General features: G+C 41.0%; 1 long non-coding RNA gene across 1 annotated transcript; it reads left to right on the forward strand.

Annotated features, from left to right (window-relative positions):
* The first annotated feature begins 4,906 nt into the window (after positions 1-4,906).
* On the forward strand, positions 4,907-11,194 carry LOC143414353 (uncharacterized). Its single transcript, XR_013094921.1, has 2 exons — positions 4,907-5,174; positions 10,616-11,194. It is a non-coding gene; the product is annotated as an uncharacterized LOC143414353 (long non-coding RNA).
* The last annotated feature ends 6,148 nt before the right edge of the window (positions 11,195-17,342 follow it).

The raw sequence follows: 17,342 nt of genomic DNA on the forward strand, positions 1-17,342 counted from the left end.
CTTTCAACCCTTCGCCGTCAATACTGGATCCCTCATGCTAATTCAGCAGCTAGAAAAATAATCAGAGATTGCATAGTGTGTCAAAGACGACGGCAAAAGCCAGGTGAGCAGAAAATGTCTGATCTTCCTATTGACAGAATCTCAGCTGATCTTCCACCATTTACTTATGTTGGTGTTGATTATTTTGGACCAATAGAAGTAAAGAGAGGCAGGAGTCTTGTTAAGAGATATGGAGTTCTCTTCACATGCCTAACCTGTCGTGCAGTCCACCTTGAGGTGGCACATTCTCTTGATACAGGCTCCTGCATTAATGCCATCAGGAGATTCATCTGCCGCAGAGGACAGGTCAAAGAAATCCGGTCAGACAATGGAACCAACTTTGTCAGCTCAAATCGTGAGTTAAAACAAGCTATGTTAGAGCTAAACCAAAGTAAAATCCAAAAAGGTTTAGCACAGGATGGCATAAAGTGGACCTTTAACCCGCCCTATGGGGCCCATCATGGTGGCGTATGGGAGCGCTTGGTGCAAGAAATAAAGAGAATATTATACTCTATCACAAACCAGCAAGTACTAGATGATGAAACCTTGCATACAGTTTTTTGTGAAGTGGAGGCTATACTGAATGACCGCCCAATCACACCTTCTTCTGACGATCCCAATGATGTAGAAGCTCTTACTCCAAATCACTTGCTCCAGTTAAAAGGCAAACCTGTGCTGCCACCAGGTTTATTTAAAAAAGAGGATCTGTATCTGCGAAGACGATGGAAACAAGCCCAGTATATTGCGGATCTATTCTGGAAAAGGTGGGTGAAAGAATACCTTCCTATGTTGCAGGAACGACAGAAATGGAACAAGATTCATAGGAACTTTTGCATTGGTGATGTTGTGCTTGTTGTTGATGGAGCTGCACCAAGAAATTCTTGGCCCATTGGCCGCATCACTGAAACCATGGCCGATGCACACGGAGTAGTTCGCCGTGTTAGAGTTAAGACACGAACAAATGAGCTGGAGAGGCCAATCAACAAAATATGTCTCCTGGTGGAGGCCATCTAGAGGAAACAATGAATGTTTGCCTCCAACTGAGCCAAGTTCTGGAACCTCTGGCTCTACATTTACACTGACACTCACTTTGCCCTACACTCCATTATACAACATACACCTTTTTTGAATACACACAAAGCAAACACATGAACATCAGAGACTTGAAATCATAGAACATTGACCTTTCCTTTTGTTTGTTTTTTAAGAAGACCTATACGGATGGACTGCTGAAGAAAATTGTTGGTATTGCATTTGGTGATGGCCACTTAGAAAGAATTAATTCATGTTACACAGGAATTAGGGGCCGGAATGTTGTGGCCATTTTTGTTGAATGCTTTTGGAAAGTGATTGGTTTATTAGTTTATGGACCCTCCCATTAATTAAGAGATTAAGAGCACCCGGGATGGGTGTGGTAAAGAGGTTTTTGTTTTGTTTGCCAAATGTCAGATGGGAGGACGGGAGGGTTAAAAAATGATTTTTTGACCACTTTTGAATTGTTAAAGAAAATTAAGTTAACCTTCGTTTAAGTTTTAAGAAGTTATTTGGCTGATTTCTGTTTGTATTTTTTTTTTCCTGAAATAAACGGCATATGATTTTTAAACAATGAGTCAGAAGTGCGTTCCAAAACAAACCTCCCGTTGCCACCCACGGCCTTTCCTTGGATTTTTTTTGTTTGGAAAGTAAAAGGCCACGACAATCTGGTTAGATACCATATTTCTAAGATTTTCAGGGCTGAGTACAATAACCTCAGTTTTATCTGAATTAAGAAGCAGAAAGTTAGCGGCCATCCAGGTCTTTATGTCTTTAAGACATTCCTGCAGTTTAACTAATTGGTATGTGTTATCTGGCTTCATAGATAGACAGAGCTGGGTGTCATCTGCATACCAGTGAAAATGTATAGAATAGAATAATCCTTTAATTGTCCCACAAGGGGAAATTTGATATGCTATGTCTTCTAATGAAACTGCCTAAGGGAAGCATGTATAATGTAAACAGAATTGGTCCTAGCACTGAACTCTGTGGAACACCATAATTAACCTCAGTGTGTGAAGAGGACTCTCCATTTACATGTACAAATTGGAGTCTATTAGATAGATATGATACAAACCACTGCAGCACAGTACCTGTAATACCTACAGCATGTTCTAATCGCTCTGATAGGATATTATGGTCAACAGTATCGAACGCTACACTGAGGTCTAGCAGGACAAGCACAGAGATGAGTCCACTGTCAGAGGCTATAAGAAGATCATTTGTAACCTTCACTAAAGCTGTTTCTGTGCTGTGATGAGCTCTGAAACCTGACTGAAACTCTTCAAATAAACCATTCCTCACCAGATGATCTGTTAGCTGTTTGACAACTACTCTTTCAAGGATTTTTGATATGAAAGGAAGGTTGGAGATTGGCCTATAATTAGCTAAGATTGCTGGGTCTAGAGATGGCTTTTTGAGTAAAGGTTTAACTACAGCCAGCTTGAAGGCCTGTGGTACATAGCTGATTATTAGAGATAGGTTGATCATATTTAAGATCAAATAATTAATTTACCAGCTGGAGAACCAAAGGTCCAACTGTAGGTAACACCTCCTATAAGAGTCGAGGAGGGACAGCATCATTTGGAGACCCTGCAGGCTTAAAACGATCAACAGTTTCCTTTAACCGTTTAAAGCCGGTCGGAGCGGGCACGCTCCGTTTTGCATAACTATTTTTAAATCTCGGTAGCACTGGAACCATGAAAGCTAGCGCAATAATTTTTTTTGCATATGAAACCGGAGGAGTTGTACTTACATCTTATGCCATCAGCTTGTCCTCGGTCACAGTTTCCTTCCACATAAAGCTTTGCAAAAATTGCATAAAAAGCACTTGCAGCAACAAAAACATAATATTCCAGAAACAGGCTTTGCCGATCCGATCAGCTTTTCGTAACACTTCCTACGTCCATCAGCGCGAACTATCACATATGCGCCATGACCTGCCTAAAACCGGAAGTGACGTCATTTTCACAGAAATTTAGTTCTTTACCATCAGGGCCTTGTAAGCCTATACTGGTGTTTTTAAAAGTTATGTTTGACTTTATGACTTTCTGTGTCGTTTCTGGGATGCTTAGGATACATATTGCACTGCTGGAAATAGTTTATTTTGATTCATATGCTATTTATTTTTGCAAATTTGCATTATAATACTTATTTTCGGTTTTTTGGGGGTTTTTTTTGCAGTATATAAAAATTGGTGAATATCAAAAATAAAACTATGAAGACACTCATAGTCTTCATAGACAACTCTGTCGTTCAGCCACTAATTGGTGCTGCTCGGGTCAAAGTCGGGGCTGTATCAAGACACGAGGACTAAACCCCAATTCAACCAGACCCAGAACTGATCTGGAATTAAAACTGGACTGCAACAGTTTAAAATCAGGACTACTTAGGATTTAACCAAGACAGAACCAGAATCAGAACTAGATGATAGTAGCACTAAAAATCATCATAGACCTGCACTGCACCTTTTTTTTAATTCTACCAAAGTCCACTATTTAGATTGAGAAAAGTTTATATAATTATTTAGCCTTGTTGTGCAAACAAGCCTGCAGAACGTAATAAATATAGAATTTGAAAAATAACAAACCTAAAAAGAAACACTAGGTATGAGATACATGAGTACCTATGATACGGTGATACTTTTGGTAAACAACCATGTGACTACCATGTGTGTCTCACCTGCTCTTGTTCATCTCTCTCCCTCTCTGTTTCTCTCTCTCTCTCGCTGTTCCTCTCTCTCCCTCTTTGTTCTGACAATCAAGCCAAACACCAACATCATCAAATATACAGTTGAAACCAGATATTTACATACTCTTCAGATAGGAGAGGAGAGATGCATCAGTACAAACTGTTTCATCCTTTAAACCTAAACTCTGTGAACAGTTGACTGTTCGATGTGCTAAAGAACAGAAAACATTATTTCCCATCAGACCATGAGCAACATTCAGGCATGTAACACAGTAACACTTTTATTTTTTACATATTCAGTAGAAAGAGTTAGCTGTGTGCACTATAAAAATTTAAGAAGCGTAATTCATTTCTGCTTGGTTTCACATAAACTGTATTATTAAGGAACAATAAGTGGGGCTCACCTCAAAATAATCAGTATAAGATCTGACTGGAGAGTTTTAGGCCAGAGCCAAACTGTTGGAACTGAAATAACAACTTTGAGCGGATCAGAGACTTGTTTTGATAACATCTCCCCCTAAAACAATAAACTGTCCTCACTATCACAACCACAGCATGAACAAGACAGGATTCTGTGGTAGATTTTGTGCAATTTGTAGTAAATTGTGCACCACAGACTTTGTAATTTACATTTGTGTCACTCATTTAAATCTTCTTCTCCTGAAAGTGAAACTCTTACAAACACATTTGTCATAACTTCAGTCACAAACTGACACTGAGTCTCTTCAGTAAATCCAGCAGCTTTTTAACATCAAAAGATGTCTTTGAGCTGCTGCAGATGTTAGTAAATCTGACCCTAAAGGTTCCTTCTTCTTTAAAATTTTCTTCAAAACTTTGTAATGAAAGGATATTTTTAACAGGCTGTTCTCGGGGTTAAAACACATTGTGACGAAGTAAGAGTTTGTTTTGTAGTCCATCTTCTGCACAATGTAGTTTCAACGGGCGGACATCCGGTGTCACATCGCTCCTCTCTTTCCCTGAGTCCTTAGCAAATCTCCTTCCCACGATTTTCATCGAGGCCAAGGAAAAGAATTTAGGAAAAGGAGATAGGCGCTACTTTTGAAATAACACCCCACGTGGTTACCTTGTGACGCTGAGTCACGTGACCTCGCAGCAACAAATCACAGCAGAGCCGGAAAAGGGGACGGAGCAAAGTGTCTGTGCAGGAGAGGAGTCGAGCAGAGAGAGCTGCTTTTTTATGAAACGGGAGTAAAGTAGTGAACTTACAGGAACATATACCACTACCAACGTTTGGATCGATGTCTGCATCGATCTGCACACCCTTGTGTCCTGGATTGTAGCTGTAATCAACGGGAACCACGTGGGTCTCTGCTCCCTGATCTGTTTCCTGTGTTTGGAAAGAGTTCCAGCTTCATCACGGAGTTTCTCTCGGTTTGTGGGCTCATCTAAAGGTAAGCACCGAGCTAACTTTAATGCGGGTTCAGTTTATGTTGAGTTTAGCTCTTTTCAGAATAATAGATTGCTTGGGATACACTGGAGTTAGACAGACTGTAGAGTTTGTGATTGCTTGCAACATTATGAAATGGCGGTTGCTAGGGGGTAAGAATACATATCGTTAGCTTCATAGCATAAGTGCCTAAGTCATTGACTTAGTCAAATGACTTAGGCAATTATGCTATGAAGCTAACGATATAGAAAAATAGTCTTGGAGTATGAACAAAAGGATGGAGTGCAGGGCAGGAGAACAGCCAACCCCAGGACAGGAAGCCACAGTTACAAGCCTGGGGGAGGGAAATCAGCCGTTAGAATAGGATTTCATAGGATAATCTCCAGATGCATCTGTATTTTATTGTCTTCCAGCGCAAATAAAGACGTCTGATAAAATAAAGACACTGTTTAGTCTTAATGTTTATTACGTATTATACACAAATGCAATAAGCAGCAGGTGCTATAGGCATCTGGAAGCACCTGTATATACAATTCTAACATGTGATTACTAGGACTCCCAGGCTTCTACCGTTCTACCTTTAAAAGCTAAGCTTTAGCTTCAGCCAAGTGGAAGCTAAATTGGCTAGTCATTCATATCGTTAGCTTCATAGCATAATTGCCTAAGTCATTTGACTAAGTCAATGACTTAGGCACTTATGCTATGAAGCTAACGATATGTAAATTAGGTTGTTACCTAGGAATTCTGGAGGGAGGGGAGTGGGTGTGTGTGAATGAGGGGGTGGGGGAGCTGCTAAAAGCTGTGAACTTCCTTTTGTGTTTCATCTTGAAGCATTCTCAATCATCAAGAATGGACTATTCAACATGCACAACAAACGGAGCATGTTCATTGGTTCATGGACCTCCCTGAACTAATGGCATTTATTGCAATTGTCATCTTGCGGGGGGTTTACAGGGTTCCATCTGTAAATGACTGCTGGTCAGCAAACCTGGGAAACACACAGATAATTGGAACTATGGCACGAAGCCGCTTCCAAGATATGATGCAACACCTACGCTTTGATGACAAGGGGATGACCACCCGCTGTGATCGAGCAAAGACTGATAAGTTCAGTCTGATAAGAACCAGATATTTATGTATTCTTCAGATAAAAACAGATACACTTTTTAATTGTAACATCAAATCAGACTAAATTTCTTTAGATTGATGAATATAAAAAAAACACATTTGTTAACTTTAAGAGTAAAGACAGAAACTATCTGTATTTCTTAATTGCAAATGGCACCAAATTGTATTCAAAATTGAGCCACACTTATGGAGCTCCACAATCCTTTTCCTGGTGTTTTGGTTGACATCTCTTGATTTTCCCATGTCAAAGAAACAGGCTCTGTGTTTTGCCTTATATGCATCCACAGCTGTGCCACCAATTTACTCACATGGACTCTACTAACCTATCAGAAGCTTCTTCAGCTCAGAATGGAATCGTCTGCAGTTTTCTTATTAATTAACAATAAACTTAGTGTATATGTACTCCTAAATTTGATGAAAGTGATAAAAATAGAAGCTCTGTCTCTCTTTATTCTGACATTTAATTAATTCAAAATATATTTCAATATTTATTTATCCAAAACAAAACAAGTTTACTCTAAATTGATGTTGTACAGTAAAAAAATGTTCTTCTGTTTTCCACAAAGTGTATGTAAATATCTGGTTTAAACTGTGAATATACTGCTGTGTATTGAAGTTCCTCTTGTTTTGCATAGATATACTGAACAACATACAAAGCATAATATATAAAATAACATCTACCAGAGTTTTTTCTTTGAAAGAAGCCCCTTATATCCATTCTTATATTTCAGTACATAACTGAAACCGATTTATTTAGCCATGGAGGGTAACAACTGAAAAAATGAAATAAACACACATGTAAGCTAAGACTCTCTAAAGAAACAGCATTGTTGTTGATCGTCTTTTCATTTCGCCATTTGTTGATTCACTTGAAGAGCAAGTAACGTAATATGGGTCAAGCGATCAGTTTGATATCAATCTTTCGTGATACACCGTCATATTTACATTATTTGTACAGTACGAATGATTTGCTTTGGTACCTGGTTGAACTTTAGTTCTCCTCTGTCTGGTTGGCTGCGTTTCTCCATCAGCTCACTCACATCACAGGCTGCAGCTCCCCCCGCCCCCTCGCTTAGTCGCTTAGTGTCTGAGCTCAGATCGTACCAATATTAGGAGGATTTATGCACAGTCGTAAATTCCCACAGTGTGGGCTATGTGCTTCGAATATTGTGTGACATAAATAAATAATAAAGCTAAAGACATAAATAAAGCTAAAATACAAAGGTTTGGACACCGGTTTGTAGGGATGGGTATCGAAAACCAGTTCTTGTTGAGAACCGGGTTCCCACTGTTTCAATTCCTTGGAATTGTTTGCCATTTTTGCAAACGATTCCCTTATCGATTCCAGTCGCCCCGAATGACGTCACCACGTTGCGGAGCGTCATTTACCTGGCAGGAAACACGGCGCGTAAGCGGCTCAAACGCTCAAAAGTTTGGTTATACTTTATGAGAACAGATGACAACAGGGAAACTTGCAGTACTTGAAAAGTAGATATTTCATTTAAGGGAGGAAACACTGCAAATATGCAAAAGCATTTGCTCACAAAACACGCGATGACCTTAAATGAATGTCGTGTTTTTAATTCCGCTCCGGACTCGTGAATCTCAACCCAGCAGCAGCAGTAACGTTTGCACGTCCTCTTCCGTTAATGCGGCAGGTAAATAATCAACTAACAGTGCATATTACACTCAACAAAAATATAAACGCAACACCTTTGTTACTGCTCCCATTCCCCATGGGATGGACATAGAGACCTAAAATTCATTCCAGATACACAATATAACCATCCCTCCCAAACAGTGGTCACAAATCAGTCCAAATGTGTGGTAGTGGGCACATCTGCTATATTGAGATAATCCATCCCACCTCACAGGTGTGCCACATCAGGATGCTGATCTGACATCATGAGTAGTGCACAGGTGTACCTCAGACTGCCCACAACAAAAGGCCACCCTGGAATGTGCAGTTTTGTCTCACAGCAAAATGCCACAGATGCCACAAGCAATGAGGGAGCGTGCAATTGGCATGCTGACAGCAGGAATGTCAACCAGATCTGTCGCCCGTGCATTGAATGTTCATTTCTCAACCATAAGCCGTCTCCACAGGCGTTTCAGAGAATATGGCAGCACATCTAACCGGCCTCACAACCGCAGACCTCGTGTAACCACACCAGCCCAGGACCTCCACATTCAGCAGGTTCACCTCCAAGATCGTCTGCGACCAGCCACCCAGACAGCTGCTGGAACAATTGGTTTGCACAACCAAACAATTTCTGCACAAACTGTCAGAAACCGTCTCAGGGACGCTCAACTGCATGCCCGTTGTCCTCATCGGGGTCTTGACCTGACTCCAGCTCGTCACCGTAACAGACTTGTGTGGGCAAATGCTCACATTCGATGGCGTCTGGCACGTTGGAGAGGTGTGCGCTTCACGGATGAATCATGGTTCACATTGTTCAGGGCAGATAGCAGCTGAGAATGTCCCAGTTCTTGCATGGCCAGCATACTCACCGGACATGTCACCCATTGAGCATGTTCGGGATGTGCTTGACCGGCGTATACGACAGCGTGTACCAGTTCCCACGAATATCCAACAACCTCGCACAGCCATTGAAGTGGAGTGGACCAACATTCCACAATTGACAATCTGATAGACTCCATGCGACGATGTGTTGCACTGCATGAGGCAAATGGTGGTCACACCAGATACTGACCGGTTCTGGGTCCCCAGACCCCCAATAGCGCAAAAAACTGCACATTCCAGGGTGGCCTTTTGTTGTGGGCAGTCTGAGGTACACCTGTGCACTACTCATGATGTCAGATCAGCATCCTGATGTGGCACACCTGTGAGGTGGGATGGATTATCTCAATATAGCAGATGTGCCCACTACCACACATTTGGATTGATTTGTGACCACTGTTTGGGGGGGATGGTTATATTGTGTATCTGGAATGAATTTTAGGTCTCTACGTCCATCCCATGGGGAATGGGAGCAGTAACAAAGGTGTTGCGTTTATATATTTGTTGAGTGTATGTTAGCGCGATCTGTCTTATTACAAAACCTGACATTACTGTGCATTTAGGTGATCATGATGAGAGAGACAGAGTCTGTCTGGCTCAGATGCTGGCAGTTCTTGCTGCAGTCTACCGGTAGCGTCTCCTTTCAGGCCAGGATAGACTAATGTCACCGAGCAGAGACTAAGTTTGTGGTAAAAGGCTGCCACAGCAGATGCCCCCGATTTTCGGTAAGTGAATGTGTTTAATTGTAGGCAGGGACATTACTGGATATTCTTGTGTAATTGCTACAGAATAATTTATGTTATACTTTGTTATTGCTACAGAAGAATATTTATTTTATTATTTTACATTTACAATTTTTTTTCCTGGGGACCCTGTGACACCCCATTGAAGAGCCGTAGGCTGGATCTCTTAAGATCTCACTGCTGGGTTTGTAAGGCCATGTTACTTGTAAATTTCTATCTTGTTCAAAGAGAAGATATAAAACAAAGTTCTAAGCTTAGTGTTCTCCTTTTTAAAAAAGAATCGATAAGAGAATCGATAAAGAATCGAATCGTTAAACAGAATCGAAAATGGAATCAGAATCGTGAAAATCTTATCAATACCCATCCCTACCGGTTTGCATGTTTCCCTACTGTAGGGGTCTCTGCAAGCATACTCTGAGAGGGTACAAGATGACAACTTTGGAATTCTACTAGAAACAGTCGATCATATTTGTTTGTCAAAGCTGAATTCAGGGCAAACTACGCTAAATTAGCATTTTTAGCTAACACCTACAATAAGATTAAAGGTACTGTATGGCTATCATTTGTTAACATGACGCTTGTTCCTATACATGTAATACATTTATTAGTAACCTGAGAGTTTATCCGCTGGTCATTCGACATGACAAATGACTTCTGAAGTCTTAATTCAGCTCAAGATGCTGTAGGTCTGCTAGCAAAACGTAGTTCTATTAATCTGCACTCGACTACTCTTGAACCGGAACCGGATTTAAGTCCCAAAAAACTGAATTTTGGAACTGAAATTGAATTGTAGAACTGAAACTGAATGGTGAGAAGTGAATCTGAAATTATTCGAAAGCTGAATTTTTAAAGGATAAAATGCGGTTTCAAAGAAAATTAATTCGTTTTCAAAATATAAAATTAAATTTCAATTTAGTGATGATCATTTTCAAACCAATAAATTGAATTTCAAATTAGGATAATTCATGTTCAGTATTTTAAAGCATTTATTCAAGTTACAATTCAGATTCAATCTGAGCAATTCAAATTCAAATTTAACTTATTCATATTCAGGTTCTGATGGCACAGATTTCTGCCCATAGAGGCTTCATTCAAGAAACACCAGGAAGACTGAAGCTCATGGCATTGATCAAGCGGAACTCATCATCTTCACCAGCAGCTCCCTCACTGGGAAATCTTCAGTACTCCTCATCTTCATGAACACTGTGATGGAGACTTTTGGTTTGTGTAACGTGTAACGTCATAAATACTCGGATACTCTCCAGAGTCTCCGGACATTTACAGATCAGCAGCTCTTTGAAACACCAAACAGGGCTATGTTAATGCTGATATATAGTGACACAGTTACATGGGTGATTAATCCTTTTGACTTTTTGTCTTTGACTTCATCAATAAAACAGCTGCAGCTTTCACTGACAGCACATGTGGTACTTTAACCTTTGTACTGTTTTCATCAGTTAATTTTGCAGTTAACATGTGAACATGTTGGATGATCTGTCTGCTGTCATTGACTGGTGCTGAGGTCTGAACCTGAGGGCAGCTCCTGTAATCGCAAAGAGAACAGAACCAACGCAAACTGAATTATAAAGTCTATCTCTTAAATCTGAAATAAAGCTGATCCTTCTCTCCTCACACGCTCAGGATCTGAAGTTCTTCTCTTACATTTTTTCAGTTCTACAGTTTAATCCATAGTTACAGATTAATGAGGAGTTACTGAGGTACAAGCTTAAAAAAATAAAATAAAGTTGGTGTTACTGTCTTTACACATGTGGAGACTGAATGCACATATTTAATAATCAGCTCTGCGCAGGAGCTGAATCAGAGTGCAGCCTGTTGCTTTTACAGTATAACACTTGTAATGAAAGTACAGTAACGATAATTAGTGACAGAGCAGCCCGGGACGGCAAATTTGCTCAAACTATATAAAAGGTAGTCCCACTCCACCCGGTGGAATGGCCTTCTCAGCATCAAGTGACAGTAGGGCTTCAGGTGTAATCCTTTGAGGGAAGGTCATGAATTATGCTTAAGATGCGTCTAATGTTGAAGAAAGAGTGTCTGCCCTTGATAAAGCCGGTTTGGTCTGTGGAGATGATTGTTAGTAACACGACCTCTAAGCGCTGTGAAAAAATCTTTGCAAGAATTTTTGCATTGGTGTTTAGCAGTGAAATCGTCCAGTATGAGCTACATTGGAGAGGGTCTTTGTTCTTTTTAAGAATGAGTGAAAAAAACCCTTCTCTCATAGTTGGAGGGAGAGTGCCAGATGAATAGGACTCCAAAAAGACTGACAGCAGAAGTGGTGCAAGTTCGTTAGAAAATGTCTTTAAAAATCCATCTGGTCCAGGGGACTTGCCACTTTGCATTCCACCAATCGCCATCATGACCTCCTGGATAGAGAGGTCCCTTTCGAGTTCAGTAACCAGTTTTGGGTCAACTGTGGTTATACTGAGGTAACTAAGGAAACTGTCCATAGCAGACTCATCTTGGCGTGATTCTGCGGTATATAAATAAGAGTAAAATTGTTGGAAGCAGGAGTTGATTTCTGCGTGGTCTGTATGCTTTAGGCCCTGTTCATCAGCTATTTCAGAGATGAACTGTTTGGATGACTTTTGACGTATTTGATGTGCTAAGACACTGCCAATTCCCTCCTCATAGAAAGTACGTCTAGACTTTAGGATAGGTTGCTCCACTTGCTTTGTTGAAAAAAGATCAAATTTCATTTTGAGGGTCTGACGTTCTTTAAGGGTGCTTTCCGATGGTGAGTGACTGTAGTTTATATCTAACCGCAAAATATCATATAATAGCTGTTTCAAGTGCTCAGTGTCAGCTTCTTTTCTTGCTGCTGAAAATGAGATAATTTGACCCCGAAGATAGGCTTTCAGTGACTCCCATATGACTGAAAAAGACATCCCAGGGGTCTGGTTTGGTTCAAGAAAGTCTCTAATCTCAGATTTTCTAAAATTCATGAATGCTTCATTAGAGAGTAAAAGAGGATTAAAACTCCAGGGGCAGTATATGCGATTGGCACCAGGGATGTGCATTCTCATCACTAGGGGAGCATGGTCTGAAATAACAATAGATTGATAATTGCAAGTTTCAACCAGTGGAAGAGCACGTTTATCAATAAAAGAAAAAAATCTATCCGAGAGAATGTTTTGTGGACAGGAGAGTAGTAGCAGTATGCCCTTGATGAAAGGTTATGAAAACGCCAAAAGGCAACAACGCCGTGGGATTGGAAAAAGCATGTAATAATTTCTGTGGGTTTTGATTTAGGAGTATCCTTATTAGATCATTGGTCTAGGCTAGAAAGCACAGCTAAGATGAGATTGTATGTTATCATACAGTGGGGCAAAAAAGTATTTAGTCAGCCACCGATTGTGGATTGTGCAAGTTCCCCCACCTAAAATGATGACAGAGGTCAGTAATTTGCACCAGAGGTACACTTCAACTGTGAGAGACAGAATGTGAAAAAAAATCCATGAATTCACATGGTAGGATTTGTAAAGAATTTATTCCTAAATCAGGGTGGAAAATAAGTATTTGGTCACCTCAAACATGGAAAATCTCTGGCTCTCACAGACCTGTAACGTCTTCTGTAAGACGCTTTTCTGTCCCCCACTCGTTACCTGTATGAATGGCACCTGTTTGAACTCATCATCTGTATAAAAGACACCTGTCCACAGCCTCAAACAGTCAGACTCCAAACTCCGCCATGGCCAAGACCAAAGAGCTTTCGAAGGACACCAGGAAAAGTATTGTAGACCTGCACCAGACTGGGAAGAGTGAATCTACAATAGGCAAGCAGCTTGGTGTGAAAAAATCAACTGTGGGAGCAATCATCAGAAAATGGAAGGCATACAAGACCACTGATAATGTCCCACGATCTGGGGCTCCACGCAAGATCTCATCCCGTGGGGTCAAAATGATCATGAGAACGGTGAGCAAAGATCACAGAATCACACGGGGGGACCTGGTGAATGACCTGCAGAGAGCTGGGACCAAAGTAACAAAGGTCACCATCAGTAACACACTACAACGGCAGGGAATCAAATCCCGCAGTGCCAGACGTGTTCCGCTGCTGAAGCCAGTGCATGTCCAGGCCCGTCTGAAGTTTGCCAGAGAGCACATGGATGATACAGCAGAGGATTGGGAGAATGTCATGTGGTCAGATGAAACCAAAGTAGAACTTTTTGGTATAAACTCAACTCGTCGTGTTTGGAGGACGAAGAATACTGAGTTGCATCCCAAGAACACCATACCTACTGTGAAGCATGGGGGTGGAAACATCATGCTATGGGGCTGTTTTTCTGCCAAGGGGACAGGATGACTGATCCGTGTTAAGGACAGAATGAATGGGGCCATGTATCGTGAGATTTTGAGCCAAAACCTCCATCCATCAGTGAGAACTTTGAAGATGAAACGAGGCTGGGTCTTCCAACATGACAATGATCCAAAACACACCGCCCGGGCAACAAAGGAGTGGCTCCGTAAGAAGCATTTGAAAGCCCTGGAGTGGCCTAGCCAGTCTCCAGACCTCAACCCCATAGAAAATCTGTGGCGGGAGTTGAAAGTCCGTGTTGCTCGGCGACAGCCCCAAAACATCACTGCTCTCGAGAAGATCTGCATGGAGGAATAGGCCAAAATACCAGCTACTGTGTGTGCAAACCTGGTAAAGACCTATAGTAAACGTTTGACCTCTGTTATTGCCAACAAAGGTTATGTTACAAAGTATTGAGTTGTATTTTTGTTATTGACCAAATACTTATTTTCCACCCTGATTTACAAATAAATTCTTTACAAATCCTACCATGTGAATTCATGGATTTTTTTTTTTTTCACATTCTGTCTCTCACAGTTGAAGTGTACCTCTGGTGCAAATTACTGACCTCTGTCATCATTTTAGGTGGGGGAACTTGCACAATTGGTGGCTGACTAAATACTTTTTTGCCCCACTGTATCTGTAATTTTTGAGAGTAAATTGACAAAGAAGTTTTCATCATCCCAGTTCGGAGCATAAATGCTGGCTAAAATTAGTCTGAGTCCATAAAGTTGGCCAGCAACAATAATATAACGGCCCATGGGATCAAATAAAATGCTTGATACAGCAAAAGGGATGCTTTTACCAATAAGGATATCCAATCCTCTTCAGAGTTAAAGTTGGAATGGAATGTTTGGCCAACCCAACTATTCTTCAGTCTATGTTGGTCTGCTATACAAAGGTGATTCTCCTGCAGAAAAGATATGTCAGCGTTGAGATTTTTGAGGTGTATAAGCACCTTTTTGCGCTTAACAGGGTGATTCATAGACTTAACATCCCAGCTTACAAAGTTGGCTGAATAACCAGTACGCTTCGCGTGTTTGTTGACAGCAGCCATAGAGTTATCTAATCAGAGAACAACATTATGCATGAATATGCACCCCCAGACTCCGAAAGGAGAAAAAAAGAAGAAAGAAAGAAAATAGAAAAAATTCTGGCAGTATCCCAAACCCTGTCACCATGTAGAACCCGGTGACCCTGAATCCCCATCTGAACAAGACCACACATTGGAATGCTGGCATTGGGGAAACACTAGGACCAAGAAAAAAACAAAAGACAAGAAACAAAACTGGCAGCCGCCTGGCTATCACTCCGAATGAAATAACATAGCACCTTAATAAACACCTTAAGTAGTGCAAACGTCATTTATCCAGCCTTAACATGATGTGGTATTAACGAAGTAATTACGCTGTCCACTAGAGCTGGGTGATAGAACGATAACGATATCTATCGCGATATAACTTTTACTCGATAGAGAAAAAAAAAAAAAAAAAAAAAAAAAGGTCAGCCAATCCAAATTAAGTAGCGCAGAGCCGAACCAATCACAGCCACAGCGTCACGTCGTGTGACTTGTTACCTACAGCACAAGTGCCAAGCCGCACATTGTGTATTTGTTTGGGAAGCAGCCAGCGACCGTAATGGAGGAAATGAGTGTGCCGACTAGAAAAATCAACCGAGCGTGTCCGAAGGTTACCGAAGAGAAAACAGATGATGGTTCCAATGCCGGAGAGATTGTCGAACGGAAGAGCCATAGAAGTTCCGTAGTGTGAAGGTATTTCGGCTATTTCAAGTCTGACAAAAAACAGAGTAGCGTGCACTGTAAATTGTGCCGAAAGCAAGTCTGGAAATACAATAAACTGGTGCATGCGTCACACTGTGCGCCACGTTATTGTTTCGGTGAAATAAATTTCTACAATACTGTTACTGTTAATTCTACTCGCTGCAGTGTTTAAATGCTTACATATACACACAGTTACTGTCCCTCCACACATACGACTCAGTTCTGCTTCTATGCCCCAGCTTTGTTTACTTTTTCCCACCGAGGCTTCTAGACTTCTGATTGGCCAACATTTCTGCACGATTAGGAATCTAGCTCCACCTGCTGCTTTGGCATGTTCATAGCAGCGTTTTCCTTCATTTCTGCCTTTATGTGTGGACGGGATTATTTTTTAAAACGGAAAATTTCCGTTTTCAAAAATACCCGTGTACGTGTGGACATAGCCTCAGTCTCTGACTGGAAGCGCTAATTCGTCATTCAGCTTTTGTCAGACTAAAGTAACTGTTAAAACTGTTTGAAAAGCTCAGCTATACAACAAGGAGAGATTGATAATTTCCTTTTAGTTCTCAGTTTATTTGATATTGACAAAAGTTAGTCAGTTTTGTCTGTTCTTCTGTAAAACAAACTAAGACTTTAGAATTAATATTTTGTTTCTAAGTGGAATTGACAATTTAGTAGTCTGTTTCGTTTGTTCTATTTTGAAACTTAAACGCTTTAGCGGCTGCCTTTTGTGTAGTTTGCAATATTTGCCTTTATTTATCTGAAAAAGTCTCATGTTCCTTAAGTACATCTACCCTGTTGAACTTCATCCATCCATTCTCATCCGCTTAATGGATGAACTTATTATGGGAAATAAATATTTAAATAAAAACAAGCTGCTGATTATTTCACATTTTACTTGTGAGCAACGGCACATTTAAATCTTACAAATATAGTTATTTGGCTTATATCGTGATATATATCGTTATCGCCTGGAATGAAAAAAACATATCGTGATATGAAAAAAATCTTATATCGCCCAGCTCTACTGTCCACCAAACCATGTGTCTTGCGAAGCCCATCATCTGCGACTGGCTAGAAACAAGTCAGTCAGGAGGGGAACTTCACCCGGCAGTTTCACTTGGTAAGATGACGTTTTTCACGTACACCATTGCCTTCTCTGGATCCAGAAACTCCTTACTCTCGCCCCTAAAAGATATACGCAGTCTCTCTGGAAACATTCCGTAGCGGACATCTTGACGCCCTCGAAGCAGGTTCCTCACGTCCTTAAAAGCAGAGCAAGCTATGGCAATGCTCGCGGTGTAATCAGGAAAGATGGCCACAGGGTTCCCCTTGTGTTGCAACTGACCCCGCTCCCGGGCCTGCCGTAGCACATTGACGCAGTCTTGGTAATGGAGTTTGGCGATGATAACTTGAGGTTTCCCGTTAGATCTTCTGGGAGCAAGGTCTCTATGTGAGCAGTCCACCAGGATTTCTTCATCCAGTTGCAGAACATCTTTCAATAGAGTAGAAACTGAGCTGGTCGAGCTGGAACTGGCATCCTCCGCAACACCCACAATATGAATATTGCACCTCCGCATTCTTGACTCCATATCTCCATTCTTTTCTTTTAAGCAAGCAAGCTCAGTCTGTAATCCTGCAGCCGTCTCTTGGAGGCTGACAACCTTGTCCGACCATAATGATAAACC

The sequence above is a fragment of the Maylandia zebra genome, linkage group LG3 (assembly GCF_041146795.1).
Source record: "Maylandia zebra isolate NMK-2024a linkage group LG3, Mzebra_GT3a, whole genome shotgun sequence".
Lineage (NCBI taxonomy): Eukaryota > Metazoa > Chordata > Actinopteri > Cichliformes > Cichlidae > Maylandia > Maylandia zebra.